Below are 21125 nucleotides of genomic sequence, written 5' to 3'. Positions count from 1 at the left end.
TGTTATACAGAATTTCTGGGAGACTCCACTTGGCATTGGTGAAACCCTGAAATATTACCATAGCAAAGTTGGATGTAGTGAAATTAGAGATAATGGAGAAGTGAGCAGTGACAATGATAAAGGTTAGCAGATGTGATTTATGGGGAAAAGATGAAAGGACTCTGTTTAGAGGGTGAAACTTTAAAGTTTGCAGGAAGGGAGATTTAGATTGGGTATTAGAAAAAAAGCATTCTAATTATAAGGAGAGTTAAACTCTAGAACTAACTACAGTAGGAGCTTGTGGACTATTCTTCACTGATACTTCTTAAACACAGGTCTGATACTTATGCAGAGTATGCTCTGGGACTACTGGATCATGTTTACTAAGACAGTGAATTTGGTGACCGCAGGAGTGGTATTCCAGACCAGTTTACTCTGATCTCCTTGTTTCTGGGATTAGCCCTAAATCAAGCTGTCAACTTAAAATGAGATAAATTAAGTTAGCTAACACCCACAAAGAAAGCCTTATTTAGCTGTAATGTTTGTCACAGGATTAGGGCATTTCATTTTAGCTGAGTTCTAAGACAAGGAAATGGTAGAGTTTAGTCAACATGAGCTAGCAGGTGTTAGCTAAGCTTCATTTAAACATGACCATTTCATCTTCATCCCCAGTGAAGTGGAAAAAAATCAACAACAGAGTAAGTTTTTTTGAGAAGAGAATAGAAATTTAAATTCAGCTGCCAACTGGAAGTAGATTCTGAAGTAGCATAACTCTCCTCCCTTGCCTGATGCACTGCATGTATGAACTACCTTCTATGATTTCATCATCAGACTTGAATCCTTTCTCAATATGTCCCTTTTCTATTTTCTTCAGAAATGAGTTATGTTTTATTGCATCCTGCAGCAAGAAAAAACCCAAACGTGTTAATTGTAATTCAGAAAGTCAGATGATTTTTATATAGCACAATCTTTCACCATCCATATGAACCTTTTTTAGGTGGACAGATGGTTACAGCTAAATATTAGAAAGAGCAGGATAGTTGTTCCACCATCAGAGAACTTCTCTTTTTTCATTTTTTGTAGTTCATATCATTCTCATCTTCCCCAAGATTAGAAATAGTAAATGTCTGTTAATGGCATTCAGAGCTGTTGAAAATATTTCAGAATCAGATTGCTTGCTACTGAAAACCTGCCAGACTTGAAAATTTTCTTTTCAATCAGATGTATGATTCCAGAACTTCTGCAAATATAAGCTCTCAAATTTAATTCTATACTGACCTACTCCTGTTGGGAATTTGGCTCCTGAAGGCATAGAATTACTCACTTAAAACCTTCTGAATATTTTTTAGCTATTTCGTCCTAGATCTACAAAGACCAGTCTCTTATATATTGGATGAATAGGTACCTACTAAGATTTTTTTTTGTGTTTCTAAAAACAAAAATTTGGAGGCCATTTAGAAACTTTTTACACTTCATCTTCAGAACCAATAAAGCCATATTTCATACCAAAACAAAACAAAAAAAAAAAAAAAGAAAAATCCTATACCTGGCAGAGCTCTGCACAAGGAAGTAAATAGTCAGTGAGGTGACTTAAGAGCTCTGTCAGACAAGGAAGAGGAGACAGATTGTTACCTCATTGGTCAGAATTGTCTCCAGATCTTCATACACTATCTTCACCTTTTCAGCCCTGCACTTGGCCTGAGTCAGTGACTCTGCAACTACAGCACAGATTATCTGACCAACAACAAATCACCTGCAACACACCAATGTATCGCCCAAGGAAAAAACACAGGAGTGGTTAAGATCCTGTACAGAGTGTTTTTGGGGAATAGATTCTGCTCAAATGACACTTTTATATTATGTTTCTCTAAGAATACTAACCCAGTGCAGACTAATCTTCATTAAATGAGAAATCTATTAGCATCTTTCACTTGCTGCAACATTTCTGTCATTAGAAATGCTGCTGACACCAGTCATGAACATTTCCCCTGTGTTCATCCTGAGGTGACCAGATACTGTGCCAAGTAAAACCCCATCTGGCACAGACTGCTTTCCTTGCCTGTACTCAGAAATGGAGGAATAGAGAGGTAAGAGCAACATATTAGGAATTACTCCTGCCCCATTGCAAATACCATGCAACAGTGTCACTTTTGATGGATACAGCCTGAGGCCTGGGACATTCTATACAGTCACACTGGCTGCACAGATCCTATAAATTTCTTAGCTTTATTGATGCTCAATAAAAATAAATGGTGTTGTCTCCCACTACTATATTCTAGTGTATAACCTGGCAATTAATTTAACATTGGTTCCAACTGAGCAATTCTCATTTTATTTGTCTCATCTTTGAAAATCTCAAATGCTATGGCTATTTTATACTTTCTCAGAATCCATGACAATCACTCATTTATCAATCCTTAAGGAACCATGGCAGATTCATTTAAATCCCAAGTTATTTTTCTTCCGCTCTCACTGGGGAATGGTAATTCTGTTCAGCCCAGCCTGTCTGGCATTGCATTAATAGCTCTTGTACTTATTTTCATTTCAATGCAATAACATGACACTTGCAAACTCACTTCCCTTTTTTTGTAAATAAGTGAAGCAAAAGGTCCAGACACTCCTCCAGAAGCAAGAAACACCTTATCTTCTGCATATGCTTGCTCATCCTTGACATTTTCTCCTGGAACATCTCTTGCAGTTACTACATCAACCACTTCTGGCACATAAAGGGCTTCTGATGTGTCAGCTGATGTGGAAAGTAGAACATGCACATAAATGAATACAGTACATGGTACAAATATTTCTAGTACAAGTAATTCAGTGAACTTGAGGACAGAAACATAATCCACTTGGTATTATCACCATAGATCTCTACATAGAGAAGAAAGTGGAAAAGTGTTGATTAGCATATTGAGAAAAAATAAATGGAAGGCATGAGCATCTGTGTGTGCATGGCACAGAACAGCTCTTTAAATTCTAGTTCCAGTACATACAAAATCTAAGAATATATTTTCTTCCTATGTTTTTTGTACTAAAAGGGGTGAATGCATTAATATGGACTCTTCTGTCCATATCTGACACTATTTAAAGCACACAGTAAAGAAATTCTTACCTCATTTGTAATACATACTGCATAATATGGCCAAATCAGACAATAAGAATAGAAAATACTTGTTAGCACACTTACATTAACTTATAGTTTTTTTCCTACTTGCATAATCTTTGCATGGGCTTTAATACTGGTGACCACAGCCCGTGAAAGTTCTCCACCCATTGGATAAATGTCATCGATGTAAACTGCACGATGGGATGGCATGGAACATGTTATCCTCAAGCCAGAACAGTAATTATAGAAAGTTTTACTCAAAAACACTTTCTGAGAATAATTTTTGATCAAAAAATCAATGTGGAAACCATCTAGATTTTATGTCAATATTTGTGGGACACATTATAAAGGGATTTTTAGAATTTGTGCTGTATCAGCACCAAGGTGCCCTGACAGAGGTCTGAGAAATATACTGCATTAGATACCATACACGTCTCTAGTAAATGGCAGTCTCTTCTGTGGAAAGACTGCACTAAATGAATAGGAAAAGAACAAAAAACAAGAAAAAGAGAGGTAAAAGGGAAAAAACTACTAGTTCACACAGTGGAACCAAATCAGACAAAGGAGAGCTGAAGTCTTCTGGATCTTATAGCTAGCCTGTCTGCTGGGTCCATACTGCTTCTGATAGCATCCCTGTGCAAGCCACACTTTTACAGACTTCCGCATCATCACTGCTTCAAATTTCACATTGTTTACTTCAGAGAAAACATACCTGAAATCAGGAATATATTCAGGGATCACTCTAATTCCTTCTTGCCCATCTTCCTAAAGAGGCAGATAAATTAATATTATGGCCAGTGTTGACTAGAGTGATAAAGAATGGTTTCATCCAGGTTTTTGATAATTAAATTCCCATCAGCAATCCCCTCTATTACTTTAAAAACAGCCTGGAACTGAAGGCATTTCAGACGTAATGCAACACAGCTTTAGTGCTCTCTGTTGCTGAATTGCTGATAGTTCACATTAACTTGAAACAGACTATTATCAGGGACCGTGAAAATCTTCCAACACTTATGTTTTGGTTGGGCTTTTACTGAGTAAATAGTTCTCTGTAAAACATAACTCCTTAGTCTCTTGAAGGAGAACAAAACAGATTCTTGGCTGACACTGAAAGTTTTTGGTGGAAAACTGATAAGAAGCAACAAAAGTTTGATTTTAAAAGTTTTTCAATTTTGCAATGAAACAAAAACATGGGTGAAATTTCGTGATGAAATCTGAACATTTTTTTAATTGAAATCTTCTACTGAAAAATCTTTTACACATACCAACCACCTTTCTTACTGTAGCTTTGCAAATAAATCTTTAAGGCTTTAACAATCACAAAGATGCTGCAGTAGGTTATTCTGTTTATTTGTACTGAGGCCCACTGGATAGTTTAACTAAATTCTGTTGAGCTCTTGCATGGCTGAAAGCTGTGCCTCTGTTTCAGCTGTGTCAGCACAGACTGATGCTGCATAACACCTTGAGGGCAATGACTGCCCTGAAAGACCAGGAAATCTATAAAAATAGAAAAGATTTCCCATCGGATCAACTGTTTCAGCAGCTTCACATTACAGTTAGTCGAGGCTTAGGAATAAAAGTTAGAATGGAAAAATACTCATTAAAATAGAGGGTCTGTGCAGTCCCAGCTACAAACACACCTCATCTGAGACAGATGAGATTGGATTTGGACACTCTGGGGAACACCACTTGGTAGCATTGCCAAAGCACTCATCTTCTCCTGTGAGAGCTCAGCATACCTGAAGTGATACTGAAAGGAAGGTGATGTCAGAGCAGTGTTGTCAGACCCTTATTTCTAAAACAAAAGTTTTCCCCTCACATATTTTGAAGTAAAGCCTAGCACCTTTACTCTTCCTTCTTACATCCCTTAATCGTTAAAAAAGCAGAGTTTTCCTGCAGCCTATATGCTGATGTGGGTATGCAATTCTTGGCCAGTCCTTAACACCTGATGTAAACTGTGTAACACTTTCAGGTAAAATCTGAAAAGGAAGCTGACAGGCAGAGTTCTGTATTCTACTTTTCCATCCATAGCTGATGGAGGGAGAAAAATTTCCTCCAGCACCAGTCTGCAAGCTTTGTTCAGCATCTGATCATTCCATTGTCTGGTAGAAAAATTGACTAACGAACACACACTTCTTCATAAGTAACAGGCAGCTAAAGCTAATGTGAAGTATGTGGGAAGTAATAAGTGAATCAGCATAAGTTATATCAAGAAGTAACCTATTATTAGGGAGGACAGGTCAAATACAGATTGTGAGAGGCGGATGATGGGATCTCCACTGGCAAAATCAAGCAGAGCCCATACATCACACCATGACTCCTGCATTTTGCTGAAATACATTAAGATATCCAGCACGTTCCTATGAGTTTATCACAGGACTTTCTTGCACTGAGTGTGGTTGAGCCGATGCTTCCATATAAAATACTCAGATCTACAATGGTCTCTGTGCCTGGACTGAAGAGAACTCACATTCCAAAATTCACTATGGACAAAGCATTTTTCTGACTTTCAGCCTGTCTGAAGGCTGAAATAAAGACATCCTAATGGGAACAAAAGGAATGAAAAATTCCATCAATGGCAGAAATTGACTGAAAGAAAACAAATCTATTATTCCTTATATTTTAGGTATTACCACTGTCCAAAGAAAGCAGCATTTTTAAAGAACATCTCCTAGAATTACAGTTTCAGTTAAACTTTTAATTTTTCTTGAAGTACTAAGCTAATCATAGACAGACACACTAAGAAGGGACATTGTTTGAGGCTACCTACATGTAAGAAAACATGCCAAATTTTAAATTTTATCAATGGTTTAATGACTTCAGAGTGCTGGAAAAGCAGTTGTGGCATAAGCCACTTCATATATGGCTGGTATGTTCTTTAAATTGAAATCCAGTTAGAAAACAGTGGTTTCTTCTCCAGGACATGGAGACCCACAGGAAGTGCTAAGGAACCTGATTTTGTGAAGATTTTACACTCAGAGATTCTACATTTTATGTTACAGTAATGGCATTTACAGAGGGAGGCACTAGAAACAGCTGGCCTTTCTATTGTCAGAAATATTTTGTTCTGGAGACAAATCCACATATTTTAAAAGAAAAAGTAATAGCAATTTTTTTCATGATTAGGCACAGATGAGTCCTTTGAAGAAAGTGTATAAAGTGCCCTTTCTGTAGCCCCAGAAAGAAACTTCAGATTCAGACAGCCACAGAACTTTTAAAGTAGGAGTTAGCAGATTAGATCTGTCACTATGAATATGTGATACTCTCATGACAAAAGTAAAACTCAGGATTACATGCTGAACAGTGAGTCTTGTCAGAGATGGAAAATCCTCTCAACAGGATTTACATTGCTTCACTGAAGCAACATTGACATCAAGCTACCCAAAACCAAAAGCCAGCTTCTGACAGAAACAAGAGGGAGAACTGACAGTCAGGTTTCCATCTACACTTTCTGTTGATAAGTCTTGCAAAAAATGTCTTCATGTGCCTTTTTGTTGTGTCAGCAGTTAATCAAAAAGGCAATTCAGCATGAAAGTGAGTGGCAGAAGTAGCCTCCCCAAAAAATGGTGTTAATTTCCTGTGGTGAGGCTGCTTGATCTCATGTTATTCATGTGACAGCTGATGGACAATTCTGTTCTTTGAAGTGACCTTGTGAGTTTGCCAGAAGTGCTATTGTCTTTTCTCATTTTGTTGTCTCCACCTCTGATGTTCTTAGGTGCAGCTGTCTCTCTTTGAAAGGCAAGACTCTGAAATACCCTCTGTAATAGCTTTAGTTCTCTGGCACAATTTGTCATGGGACAAAGAAGGCTGGGATTTCTTTTTTCTTCTACTTCGTGGAGAGACCTAACCCATTCCTCCTTAATTTTCTCTTCCAGGCTGTTTGTGTCTCAGATCACCACTAAGGCTCAAAGTTTCTGGACAGCAGAAGCACTGTTGCTGCTGCCAACACAGATAATGCTTTTGCAGGCTTTGAGCTCATGGGAATCTTGCTGTTTTTCATGGGAAACCTGCCATGACCAGCCGGCATCTCATGGGCAGATGTGCTTCTCCAGCATGAGACCACATATGTTTAGTATGCTGTATTGCAGTGAGCAGCTACTCTGGGGACTAACCTTCTGATGTCAAGGTTGGCAGACACTCCTGTGGTCACTCCCTCATTGACTTCAATCAGAACATGCTAGCTTGTAGTTGGGTCTTCCTCCACTTGCCCTGTGCTTTTCCTCACACCCAATAGAGGGATATCTAAGAACACAGTAACAATGACACCATTTCCTCTGCCCCTAACCCCCTAAAGCCACATGCTGCCACCTTTGGTCACAGTAGTTAGGACCTTAATTTGTAAGTAGTTGCAACAACAGCTCAGGGCTGTTCAGTGTAAATTGCTAGTTAGTGAGAAGAGGCCAGAATTGAGCTTTATTGCTGAAGACTGTGTGAAAATATGGCATTTTTCCTGGAAATATTCAGGCAGTCCAAATTTCTGTGTCTGGAAGGGGCACATAAGAGTGGGGGAAAAACAGTAAGAGGCCCAAAGTAGAAGATGATGGCTGGCTGGAAGAAGTGGGAGAGGTGATGGACGAAGGATGCCAGAACTTTCTTAGCAGCACTAGTAACCCACAAGTTTCAATGCCTACTGAAAAGAATGGAAATATTCCTAATAACTACACTTGAACCTGAATGAAACCACAGAAACATTGGGTTCTTACCTTCACAGATTATGGGATGAGAACAGAAACAATGACCTCCTTGGCCTTTAAGTCTGCATGCTCACAGCCAGCAAAAAACTGATCATTTAAAAGAATCTGTATTTTACCATCTGTTGGAGAAAACTGTAGTCTGTTATTGAATGTGGAGCAGGAAGGAAACTTTTCTGCATTGCAGATTCAAATTGCATTGAATCTGTGCAAAAGAATATATTAAGGCAAATATGGCCTTAGTACAGTCCGCTCCATTCAGGATCTAGCCTTAGACTGCAAAATCCTTTGAGTGGAAAGGCTAATATTTATGATACATATAAAGCACAATATATTTCCCTATATAAATGCTATAGTTCACCATCACACATAAAATACTGAGTATTTTATACTTTATAGGAATTATATGTCTTACAAATGCTAATAATATTCAGAAAATCAGTGATTTAGCCTTAAATATGGTTATTCTGTTTCTGCTCAAAATCTCTTAGACCATTAAATCACCAAGGAGAGTAAGCTTTCAAGAAATTATCTAGCACTGCGATGAGATCAAGAATCAGTCCTGTACATCTTTAGTTCAAAGACAGTAGAAATTGTTGCCAAGATTTTCGAAAGTACCCACAGATTCTATATGACAAGGATGGGACTTGCTTGGGCTTGATTACTGGAAGTGTCATTTGAACACGATGGACACGTATACACACATGCACATATGCACAAAAGTACCAGCAACTTCAAGAGAAATTTCTAGGTGCATGGCCCTAGAGAAAGGACCAAAGTTTTTCTTAAAATGAGAGAGACATATGCAATAAAATCAAACAGTGGTGGAATTACAAGATAAAGCTAACCTGTCTGATAAATGGAATGATATAGCCAAAGGCAGTGTAGAAAGGAGACCTTTCTACCTGTCAGACCTGCCCACTTTGCTTTCATGAGATTGCTAGATATTGTTTCCTTTTGCCTTGTGAAACAGAAAGACAGTGTTTTCTACTGACAGACACTTTTTGCCAGTTAAAATGACAGGCAAATACCAGGATAATGTCCTCCATTCAGCAACATGCACCATTCTAAATCATCTAGGAGATGCACAGTAGTGTTTCATTTGAAAAATCTTACCTATAGCCATATCCTCTGTTTTAGTGTTCTGCCCATCCGGCAAAGATATTTGCCAGGGTGTCCAAAGCTTACCTTCTTGTGCCAAGTTGAAGACAGATTTGCCAGCTGGTAAGATTGGGTTCAAGTCACAGGTTGATCCTCTGCTCACAATGTATGCTTCTAAAGACTTTAACAAAAAACTAGGTTATTTTTAGGCTTGGCCTTGTTACATGTAACAGGGATCTGTATCATAACCCCATTTTATTCACTTAAAAGCCTTGGTGGAAGAACTTATATTTGTTTTGTTCAATCTTAACTGAAGTTCTACATTTGTACTTTTAAATGTTATTTAATTTATTGTTCCCTTCAAAAGTCCTTTCTCATAACATCTCTGTTGAGAGAGACCAGGTTTACTTTTCTGCCCCACACCCCCCCAAGAAATAGCCATTCCCTTAATTAAAGTAAGAAATACAAGGTACTGAGGTAAGGAAATTTTAAAGAAAAATCAGGGACAAGATCAGAGATGCCTAATACATGATAGGTAAACAGTTATGTATTGATAGTCAAGCTAAAGTATGATTGGCTTCAGGATGTACGGTACCTTTCCAGAGAACCCCACCTTTCTTCTTTGCTCAGCCTCTTCCAGTTCTCTGCTCAGCCAGTGAGCAGGGATAGCAGGAGTTTCTCTGGTTACAGTTCTCTGGATATTTGCCCCTGCTAACTAGCACAGGACTCCCAGTTATTTCATACAACTTTTGTGATGGTATTAACTATTCAGTCTTACAAGATATGATCCCAGCATCACCCAGCTTTTCTCCATATATTTGTAAGTAACATTCACACAGATATGTCTGTAATGTTGGCTTATTTACTGTCACTGCTGAATACATACCACCATGCTCCTGATCTGTTCTCCAGCAAGAGTTCTCAGGTGCTGCAAGAAAGCTTGGTAGATTTTTGTTTTCTCCTCTGGAAGTTTTGGGTCTGCTTCCATCAAGACGTCTCTGAGCTGGACCAAATAGCAGGCAGCTCCTAATACTACCCTTGAAATCAAATGAGTTTAAACAGTGAAATCATAGTGCCACAATGTAAATACAAAATATAGCTGATAAGGCCTCTAAAGCTTTGCTTTTGTACACAGGTCTCATCAGCAGGATGACAAAGAGAAATTATAGTAAGATGTGTTTTATATTACATGCAATAAGAAATGCAAATACTATTTGCTTATTCAGTGGTGGTTCCCAGTATAAACACATACCTGAAAAATATACATTGCATATTTCCACACACCAATGCACGTCCCTTTTTTGTGCTGCCTATCCCCAAAGACATGAACAACAGTTGACTCATTAGGATGAAGGATGACCAAATTGTTAGAAACTTCCAAGACTGAGCCACAAACTCAGAGAAGATTAGTCTTATGCTTTCCTTTCTCCTGCTCTGAGGATTCTGAAAGACTCCATTTGTATGTGATATAAACAGTAAAGCAATGTGGCTGGACTTTGTGGGAAATCAGGATGCCAAAATCTCACTGCATATGTAACAGAATACCAGAAGTGTATTCTCTTAGGGAGGATCACTGCATTCCCATTTGCTGAGTGTCTTGTATCTACTGTACTAGACCCAGACTATTTTCTACAATATGTAAAATATTTTCTAAAATTGAAGTACCTACTTTCCTATTTGTCTGCAAGGACTAATCTTTTCAGAAATATTGTCTCCTTGGGATGGTTGATCAGTACCTGAATTTTTATTTAATCAAAGTGTTTTTCAGATACTTCCTGTCTTACAAGATTAAATATATCCTTTTTTCCCCCTGAGAATACCATATACATTCTTTTCATATTTGACAAGTGCCATGTGGAATCATGATTTCAAAATACGCAAAAGCAATCACTGAGAAACACCTGTCTTTGCAGACAATGCAATGAACAGACAGACTAGTGGACAAGCCAGAGAACTGTTGCAACTATGGACTGGCCTTCTAGGTAAAAGACATGCCTGAAACACAAAAAAGGAGCTATGTGTCTGTGGAACCAACCATAATCACCCTTCCTGCCATAGAAGAATCTGTCACTAATTATTACTGCCTAGATATCCTCACAATTGAATTTCACATGCTTTTTCCAATACTCCAGACATTTAAAGCATATTCACCAGTCAGGTTTAATTTCTAAACACAGACCTTAATGCCTAACCTGTTCAAACCTACTGATAGCTTGAAACACACTCCAATGGGATTTGAAGAAGCTCAGCATAATCAATCAAGGTTCATTCCTCCTGGTAGCTCAGTCTGAACATGTAGAACAGATGATGGCACCTCCTTTCTGGCTGAACAGTTTTTTGAGCCAGCATCAGTTTAGCCAAGATCTTTAATCCAGGTATAGAAGTTGCAAAATATCTATTTAATACTTGCATTCTTAAAGCATGAGTCTCTCAAGGGCAGGTCAAGTAGCAGAAAGGCAAATCTGCCTTCCACTTCATGATTTCATAAAGGAGCTTATGCCATACTATGCATGTTCTGCACTGAGAGGCAATCATTATACAAGGAAGTTGTACTCTATGACAAATGTTTACAAAGCCAGCTGCCTTGCAGCAAATAGCATTCTGTAATGCAGTAACAAATCAAAGAACCATGCCACGCTTTTCCAGAACTCAAATGAACTTTTATGCCTCTGAGGGGGTTGTGTAATAGCAGCAAGACGTGCCAACAAGTATTTGCAAAAGGAGTACAAACAAGGAATTTCACAAGAAGCTGTTGCAACATGAGTGAGGATTAAAGAAACAGCCTGGACCTGCCTGCTTGGATTCTACTCAGTCTGGTCTGGGTAAATCCTGCACTACCATTTTCATGGCTCTCTTCTCTTGCCTCTCTCCGCAGATCATGGTCACTTTTCACCTCCTCCTTTCAAGTTTCCACTGTCCTTCTGTAGCTCTTCAATAACTACTGCAATAAACCCTCTTCTTTCCTCTTCAAGTCCTTTGCCTTTCCTGTGGACCTGCAGCATTTTCCACGTGTAAGTCCAGTCTCAGGTTGCCAGGGTCTATGTACCAGTTGGAAGGAAACAATGGGTCCTGTGGCACTTGAATCCAACCGAGAATCACAGGACAGAAAAGATGGAGAAGCTCATTTGGGAACTTTCAAAGAAAATATTATATTCCACAAAAAAGGCCAACTGGTCCAAAATGAAATGGTTCTGAGTAAGGAGTTCTTTTGAGAAAAGCCTGGAAACACAGTTTTGGTTCTGGAGAGGCAAACAATTTCTTTTTTGAAAATATGAAAACTTATAGATTATCGACATTGAAATGCCTCATTATGCTTGACTAAAACTAGTCTTTACTGTTTATCTCAGGATAGATCTTTCAGTTTAACAAAAGCGTCATATTTTCAACATCTGCAGGAACTCAGTCATGCTTGCATGATAACAAAAGTCGATAAGGCCTACCATTAGTTCAGGAGGAAATATAAAATTCTGTGTTGGATCCACGGATGGGAATTCTTCTGGATTGCAAAGACCTGAATGAATCTGCAAAGAAATTGGGGGAAAAAAAGGAGAATGCACGTTTTCAGAGTAAGTTGCAGTCTTTGTCAATAGATGAGATTCTTTCCTGAGGCGACACTGACTTTTGACACTTTATAGGTTGAGTTGCATTAAAAATTTATTTTTAATGTTTTGTTCTGTTATACCAATTAACAAACTACTCTAAAGGCAGGAGATTATCATACTAATCAATCTCAAGCCTTTGCTTGAAATACATCAAGCCTCCAGAAAGATCTTGCAGTATTTCCTGGTCATAGCAAATGTGTAGCAGCCACATGGGTGAAATGTCTACTATGGGGAAATGCAGTGCTAGTTGGTATAGTTATGTTCTTTTCATAAACTGTGCCTGTTAAAGAGCTTTCTGACAGAGAGAGTTTGACATGACAACAAACAATGTAGCAGTCCATTTGATCAGAAAGACTTCTTTTCTGCTTAAGGAGAGACTCTCCACCCTTGCATAAGCACCTCAAGAAATGAATGCAGACAGCACACCATAAAAATTAACTTTTTCTACTTGTTTACAGATGCCTTTTTTTCTGCTAGGGTCTCTTGTAAGGCTATGCATCTTCTGAACTTTCAGGCACTTACATGAAAGGAGACTCTGGATATGTCGTGTTACCAGCACTGGTTAGTTTTTTCTGCCTCAACGATTTATTTCAGAATCAAAAGTCTTATCAGATCAGATAGCAACAGGTCTCAAGTATACTGAATAGAAAGAATGACCTAGTCTGAAGTCTCTTATCTCTTCCCCAAACAGTCATTATCTCTGGGCACTCTGAACATACTGTGGCCATGGTAACTATAAGATCTGGCTCTGGATGACCTAGTCTATTGACTGACTCCATTGATGAAATGGCAAAAAACTCAGGGTCTCCCTTGATCTTCACAATAATTAGGCACCAGCTATTTAACTTTGATGAAGATAGCTATGAGGAATGCAAATCAGTGAAAGCCAAATAAGAGAGCATTCGAAGTGCTGTTTTGTAACTGGCAACTGCTGTATTGCGAGATTCATGCTTCCAACAACCTTGGTAGCAGCTGGCCAACAATTTTCAGTTCTTAAGGGGGCAAAGACAATACACACATGAAGAAACATACACACACATCCAGTTACACTCCTTGGGCCTCTGAGGTTTTTCACTGGCAAAACAAGTTTTCCTCCAATCACCAAAGACATTTTACTTTAGAGGCTCCTTAAAGTTTTACAGTGAGAGCAAATTTATCCAAGGAGTTCAATTTCTCATCATGAAGCAAGATGAAGTCATATTAGGGCACTACGGCCTCTTCTTGCAGGTAGATGAAGACAAAAAATTCTGAGATGCACACAGGGAAGGGATGACCCTTCTGAAAGCCTTATGTGTACTGGAATTCCCATGTGTATCCTTATACATAATAATTGTGGAACCTTTGCCAGAAGGAACACAGATGAGGTGACTTTTAGAATGTGCATATGTAGAGTGAGAATAAAACAATGTGTATTTTGAAGCAATACCAATTTATAAATTACTATAGAACGCAGAAGAATGAGACACTTCTTCCCTGAAGATCTTGAAGCCACTAACACACAGTAATTCTTATGAAGGGCTCTACAAGTACAAACTACATTGCACAGGAATAGCTTTGTTTCATCTTCAGAAATTCAGAGTTGGTGTCTCAAGCACACAGAAACAAGCCATGCTGATGGCTGCAGAACTTCCGTTAAGGGAGTTCAACTTCACATCAAGACCATCTTTTTTTAAGAAAGGTGTCTCTGATCAACTGTTTTCTTCCGCAGAGAACAAAATAGACTTAAATGTTTGATATTGAGATCCACAGTCTCTTTGGAAAATGTCACTAAATAGGTCAAACCTGTCTGCATTCTGACTACACAGCAATGCAGATATGCTTGTGCTACCTTTCTGCAGCACTGAGAGCACAGAGCATGGGGTTCAGTCTGGGCTAAATGCCCAGGACAGAAAAGTATCTGCTGCCATAGTTCAAGAGATAATGAAAAAAAATCTAATGTAACTTACCTGACCTCCTGTAGAAGATGAACACACACATTCTTCCTGATCCATGCAACATTGTCCAGTTCCTCTGGGTTGGCAACATGTTGGCTCTCAAAGAAATCATATCCTACTCCATAGAAGCAGTGAGGCAGTTTTGTGATTTATTTGTAAATTAATGTTTTGATTCTTCCTGTTCCAAAGCAGATTTGTTCAGTCACTTAAGTTTCTCCAGGAGACTTGTTAAACCATAGGGCCCCTAGGAATGACCTCCCTTTGGTTGCCCAAGTATCCATAAAGTAAATGGAAAAACCCCAAATTATTTCAGAGGTGCCTGGATCAAGTCCTTGGAACTGACACAAACCATCTTAAGTGCATTGCAAGGGTACATGTAATCCTAAAGTCGGTGGCAGCTGTAAGTGCCCAGCACATTAAAAAACTAAGAGAGCCAGATTTTATAAACACTGAACCAAAAAGAATTTCCAAATGAAGCTAGATTCCAGGTAGGTACTTCAAGGAGGCTCAGCCTTTTCAGATACCATCAACTGTCCCAAAATAAGAAAAACATTTGAAAATATTGGCCTACCCTAGCAAAAGGTGTGTAGCTATAATTGGCTTGTATCCTGTGCAATGGCACAAATTACCTGAAATAAACCATATGATAATCAATCATAAGACCAGAACAACGTTTGGGAACACCAGCATAATTCGGAATGGTCTGGCATCAAACCTGTAGATCTGAAATGCTGAAATTTATGTCCCGACTCCTAAATGGGCAAATTCACATCTGTAAAAATAAGAGGTATTACTTTAATAGTGATTATGATGTATGATTAAAATTTATTATTTTAAAAGCAATTTCTAATAATAATATGAATTATTTTTATGAATGTATTTAAAAAATCAAATTATGAAAAACATCCAGAAGTAAATACTATGATTACTACTACCACTACAGTCTTTGAGTTTTATAATCCAATCAAAAATCTACTGCCACCCATCACTATCGTGGTTTTCATATACAATTAATAGCAGTAGTAAAATCTCTACTGGAATTTCTGGCATTTCCCTCACAAAGTCAAAATCTTCTGGTGGGAGAGGTCAATTATTTTGGGAGTTATAGGAGTGTTAGCAAACTTGGAACTAGAAAGCAAGTTGAAGTTGCTTCACTTCTTGTAGTAAACCTTGCTTGAAAAGCAGTCAATATTTCAGTGGGCTAAAATGTCATGTAATCTATTTCCCCTGTAACTGTTGAAATCTGTAGTAGGGACTTCATATTATTGGTAGGTGAGTACTTACACTGCAGACAAAGTAGAACCTACTTTTTCACTGTATTCATTGTGACACTGTGTTCATATTGCACTATATTGAGGCTGCTGGTGTAGGAGGGCTATGAAAACAGGTTCTAAACATAGGGATTTGCAGAAATATTAAGCCAGTGCTAAATGCCACTGTGTATCCCATTTGAAGTCTCCAGTGTGAACTACTATTTTGTGATTTTGAGATGTCCTTAAACTACCATGGCTATGACAAAATACCGCTTTGGAACATCATCCTCTGCTCTTTGAGTCAAATCATACTTATGACCTTGGCAATCAAACATTTATTCCTTTATTATACTTTTTACAATTTACTGTCTGAATCCTACCATCCAGAGCAGAAATTATGTGCTCCATGGAAGGTTCTGCGTGGCTTCTCAGTAAAGCATATGTGGACATCACCATTTCAGGGGTGCAGAAGCCACACTGGGGGCCATAGCATTTGGCCAGTCTTTCCTAGAACAAAAGAGAACAACAGGCCTTGAATCCAGGATTCACTGGCTTTCTGAATAGCTATCTTCAGGTACGTCATCTACCAGCTGTAGGCCAGTAGCAGCATTTTGACTATTCCACTATGACCATTCATAAGGAAAATGCTCAGAGCAATCACCTAATTAAAGGGTAATACTCACTCCAGTTTAGACCCTCATGAGCCTAATTAGTTGATATAGAACAAAATAAGGCCCAAGACTTTCAGTTTAGACATCAGTCATACATTAAATATTTCTAACCATGAAGGACAGAACACAGAACATCTCCTCAACCAGAGCTCCAGCAGAGAACAGTCTCAGGGTCAACATCCTTGGAAAATAATATTGAGAAAAAAAAGAGGATGTTTAGAAAACATTATTAAATCTATGTGGTCAGAATGTGCTTTTCAGTGACAAGCCAGAGTGGAGGAAGTAAAGAGGTGACCTAATCCAAGGGAAATCTCTGGCACACAGGGAAAATGTGTCTAATTTAATACCTGTCAGTCTGGTTGCCACCTGGAGTCACTCATCCCTTATTCCAACATATGCAGTATGTTGTCCTCAATGAGAAGGCCAGATGCCATGCTGGTGACTAAATAAAACTGACTGATGCTCTTTGTTCTCCCCCATCCCCTTCTGAAAGCTGGCATCCTACATAGCATATGGTTGGATAGCCTTGTGTTGTGGAGACTGTAATGTGCTCCCTGCATGGTAGTACGTTAGTGCTCCATAGAGAACCAATCACAACCCATCAACTGCTGTATTAATTCCTAAAAATGCCCGTTCATCTAAAAAGATTAGACAAAATTCAGAGTTTCTAGAATCCCTTCAGAGACTCTACATCGCTCACAGCATCTTCTCAGAGATCCCAACTTCATTACAGGCATAGGTCAGGACAATCTCATTATTTTGCAGCCCTTCACAGTCCAGCTTACTCTCACCTGAATTGGATGAATCCTGTTTTTTATGCTTCCAACCCCTTCCACAGGAGTGACAGCACCATGCAGTGAGGACATGGGGAGAAGGATATGCAAGTGTAAAAATCGTGCACTTGGACTGTGAGAGTATTCATCCTGCTCCTACAGCTGGGACTTAGGCATTAAGTGATAAGCTTTTCTAATTAAAGAAGAGGAAAGTTAAGGTTAAAAAAAAAGCAAAACCAAAACCCAAGCACTACATATTTTGTTGAAAACCAAAGTCTACAGCCAGATGTGATGAAGTCAGCCACAGCATTTCTAATGGAACAAAATTTCAAGAGACAGGGAGAGAAAGAAAGTAGAACTCCTAACCTTGCTGTGGGCAAAACTGTACAATTACAATGTAATGTGTCTTTTGCTGAAGTCCATGGAGATTTTATCAATGACTACATAAAACACCTAGTGAAAACTTAGTAACAGTAACGTATCCTTCAAAGATTGAAGAGGGAGGATCTAAATCTCTGTTACTGTGTGATAATGAGGCCAACCGTGTAATCATCTTTGTAGAGAAATGCTATAGGTAAGGCTTTTAAATATGTACTAGAACTCCCAAAATTCCATCTAAATGGAAAAAAACCTAAATAATTCCCAGTGAATGTCAGTTTTCTCAAAACACTAAATTATTATTTCCAAATATCAGTGCAAGGATGCTGTATCTTCTTGGCAACTGGATCATACGTGGATATCATCACAGTGCAGGCACCACAGCCTCCTACTCCACAGCCATATTTTGTACCTGAGAGACGGACTGCAAAGGAGACCGTTAAAGAAAAAAGAATTGCAACATTTAAAAGTTATTTTTTCTTTATATTCTTCTGAGTCTCCCTTGGTTTATGTGCATGTGAAGAATTGGAGGGATCTTCTGACCAGATAGCTCCAGAAACAAGAAAATGTGTACAAGATAGATAAATAGAGCATGTACAGAGATGAGAAGGGACTCCCTCCATTATGTGCCTCAATATAAAGGCTTCACCCTCAAATCACAATCTCCTCCTGGTGTCTCAGTGCCCTGCAGTTCAGTGGAATCTACTATTTTCTTTCATTTTAGCTCCTTTTCAGAATGATATGTAGTCCTATTACTCTTCCCACTGGGTGTGTCCATTTGCATCCATTTTTCTTAGGTACTAGATGATTTCTTCCATCTGATTTCACCATTCCCACTGGTAATTCCCACTGGTAATATATGACTAATCATATCACACTGCTTGACTGTTAAAGACATGCTAATTATTCCACTGAACGCTTGGACAATGCACAATGCAAGCTAATAAAAAAGTTGAAGCTAATTACTTTCCACTACTGCCTTTCTCCAGTTAATCCTTAAATTAGTGTTCTTCCAGCATAGAAGGCTCGCAACAGCAAAGCTAAACACACTTGTTTAACTTTATAACCTGCATGGCAGCTTCTTTAGCTGAGATAACTGCCACTGAAGTCAATAGAGCCCTGACAGCAGTTAGCAACCTGAAGAGTTTCAAATGACAGAAAATATAGTAGATAATAAAATAAGCTTATGCAAAACTCTTTGAAGGACTAGGGCCTAAGTAATTTATTTACTATGGAAGTAGTTCTGTGTTGATTTCTTTAGTTACTATTTTCATTACAAATGCACTGAAAGTGTTTTCGTTCTTTGGGAAGCTGTAAAGAAGATTTGGGCTGTATTTAGAAGAGTTACACTCAAAACATTACAATGTTATACCCACGTAACTAACACACAGAATGCACATACAGCACTGGATTGCTCTGCTGAGAACAAATACAAGGTGAGTTGTGTTATTTCTACTTATTGTTCTGTTTACATTGGTTTCCAAAGAATAGTGAAATAAATCATCTTAATCCCCAGTTGCAGTAATACACAGAATTATAGAACTCAAAGGCAAAGTTCAAAAAAAGGATATGCTTCTTTCTTAGATAACACAGCAGCAATTCTTCAGGATCTGCCTGCCTCTCTATTACTTATTACTCTATTACTCTTGTCTCAAGAATGTTGCTGTATCATCGGCATGCTTCAACTTGTTGGAGACAAGATAATACAAACAAGTTTGAAAACATTTTTAGGACCCATTGCTGCAGAATGAAAAGAGACTGAACCTCAGGCTTCTCTCAACAGTTCTGCTATACCAGCAGCATGCTCCAATTTACTATGTGTAAGACAGCATGAACTAGTTCAGGAATCTATTTGGAACTGCATAGTGAAATAAGATTTCAGAGTATGCCTTTAAGCACAGTTGTCATGTAATGACAGATAAAACATAACAGACAGAAAGAAATTGAATTACTTTTCCTTAATTCACCTGGTAAAAAAAAAGCCAGTACCCTTTCTCTAGAGTATAAAAATGTTGACCAATCAACTGAAAAATATCTCTAGAAAAATACATAGCAAGGTTTGTTTGTTAATAAAGAAAGCAGGATGCTATAAGGAAGATCAAAGACAAGAGATGAATAAACTGTTGCTACAGAATAACAGTTCTCCTGAATATCAACAGTAAACACTAAAGCACTACTGTTCAAAAAAAAAACCAAAACCAACCCAACCAAAAAAAACCCAAGCATTAAAAAACTTACCTTCCTGTCATTCACAAAAAAGACAAGCTCATCTGATCATTGGGGGCAAGCCATGCTGTTGCATTAAAGTCTGAAAAATAAAGCTTTACACATCAAGAGAAATTAATTAAATGCTATATGTTCCTAAAGGTCATCTGGGTTTGCTTTGTCCTGCAGAATTTATTTTCAGACTGAGCATCAAATTAAGTAGACAGGGAGGAGCCAGTGTAATGTATATAATTTCTCAGCAATTAATGCATGTTCAGATGCTAATGCACCAAACTTTCTACTCCTACTCCCCACCCCAACTATTGTCTGATGACCTGAAATAATCTGTAAAGAATTTGAGCCCCTCTAATTCTAACCCTGTAACCTACAAAGATAAGGCACTTAACTGTGAGGTGGACTTTCTGGGTTTGAGCTACAACTGCCAGACCTATTTTTTTTTATATTATCCAGTAAATGATGAATTTAGAATATATAGGAATGCCTGAAGCTAGAACCCAGGACATGCAATATTACCCACTTCTAAGGGGTGTCAAATGCTAAGTTGTGGAGCCATGCATCTCGTTTTAGCTTGTCACTGAGCTGAACTATCTATATTTTTTTTACTGCAGAGTGATCAAATTTTAACAAAATCAAGATTAGTACTATACACACATTTAACATTTCCTTCTGGTTATCTCTATGCCATACCGTGACTGCTGTGGGTGCCATTATAAGATGACCATACTCTAGATATACTCTGTTCTTAGAGAAAGAAATCCCAATTCCTGATTTGGGATTCTAGATTCTTACCCATTTCCCTGGATGCGCGTGCAGGAAACAAGGTCATTAATCACCAAATGCTTTATTACAGCTGCCTTTTTTTTTTTTAAAAAAAGGGGACTTATGTATATGTCTTTCAAAAGTCTCCATTTGTGTGTGTACATGCCTTTTGTTTCACTTACCATTTTTACATTTTACAGCAAAGGTCTCTGTATTTCATTTAGAGTCAGTGTAGTCTTACAGGACAAAGTAGTCAGTCACAGATCTTTTAGAACTCCCCATTAGAAGGAAAGAAAATTATTCTCAGCAGAGACATGCTGCTGCTTTTGTGCTTTAGCCCCTAATGCATGCCTGAGAGCTACCACAATGCAAGCACTGATGTCAGTCAGTAGGTCCTGCAGGCAAAAGCCCTAACGGGTCCTGCCAACTGCAGCACTGCTGTAGTATTCCACATGTGTTGTAGGTACAACGATGCAAGTTCAAAGGCCTGAGAAAAGAAAGAACCAGACCAAATACTACATTTTGGCAGTCCAATATCTAATTTTCAGAGTACTAGGCCTCCAAACCAGAACCTAGTATTTATGTTAGGTGTTTAAACTTACACACACACAGAATGGCAGTGCTGAGGGTGGATAGTTATAGAAACACTTCT

At 38.4% G+C, this 21125-nt stretch overlaps 1 pseudogene; it reads right to left on the bottom strand.

Moving 5' to 3' along the window:
- The window catches only part of LOC141945552 (aldehyde oxidase 2-like), a 30776-nt pseudogene extending 10996 nt beyond the window's left edge, over positions 1-19780 (bottom strand).
- Between the last annotated feature and the right edge of the window lie 1345 nt (positions 19781-21125).

Source organism: Strix uralensis, chromosome 6 (genome assembly GCF_047716275.1).
Source record: "Strix uralensis isolate ZFMK-TIS-50842 chromosome 6, bStrUra1, whole genome shotgun sequence".
Classification (NCBI taxonomy): domain Eukaryota; kingdom Metazoa; phylum Chordata; class Aves; order Strigiformes; family Strigidae; genus Strix; species Strix uralensis.
This window is presented reverse-complemented; position numbering and strand designations above follow the sequence as displayed.